This window comes from Propithecus coquereli, unplaced genomic scaffold (assembly GCF_000956105.1).
Source record: "Propithecus coquereli isolate 6110/MARCELLA unplaced genomic scaffold, Pcoq_1.0 Scaffold40, whole genome shotgun sequence".
NCBI classification, from domain to species: Eukaryota; Metazoa; Chordata; class Mammalia; order Primates; family Indriidae; genus Propithecus; species Propithecus coquereli.
Genome location: NW_012149730.1, coordinates 7,436,042 through 7,436,627, shown reverse-complemented (window position 1 = coordinate 7,436,627; position 586 = coordinate 7,436,042).

Sequence of the window (586 nt, the reverse complement as noted above, 5' to 3'; positions counted from 1 at the left end):
CCCAGAGAAATCAAATAGGGGTGCAACTCTAACAACATATTAATTTTAGCCGAATGAGATGAGTGTCAGATATCTGACCTACGTAACAGTGAAATTTGTGTTTTAAGCCACCAAATTTTTGATAATTTGTTAAAAGAGCAATAGAAGACTAATACATCCACTTCTAGGCAAGGGTCTATGATAAGAGTGCACAAAACCAGGTTTTCAATAGTCCTTTATAGAATTCTCTGTGGCTGAGCTAGATTGGCAGTTCTTAATTTTTTTCCCACATAGTAACATATATTCGGATGAATAACTCTCCTGAGCATCCCCAGATTTTGATTACTAGGTTGCTCTAGTCTTAGTTATGTGCATTCTTTGTGTATTAATGATAGCTTCACTAGTTTTTTATGATATTAATGTAGTATTGTAGTGTGTTATAATACTCTGGTGGAGAAGAGCTGTGCAAAAAATTCAAAATGACAGGCCAGAGATGAACTTTTTTGATTGAATTAAATTCAATTGTATTTATCCTGATATTAAAAACTAATTTGGATTAAATTGACTTTTTGTGTAAGACAATGTACATGCCAAGGAAGAGACAAAG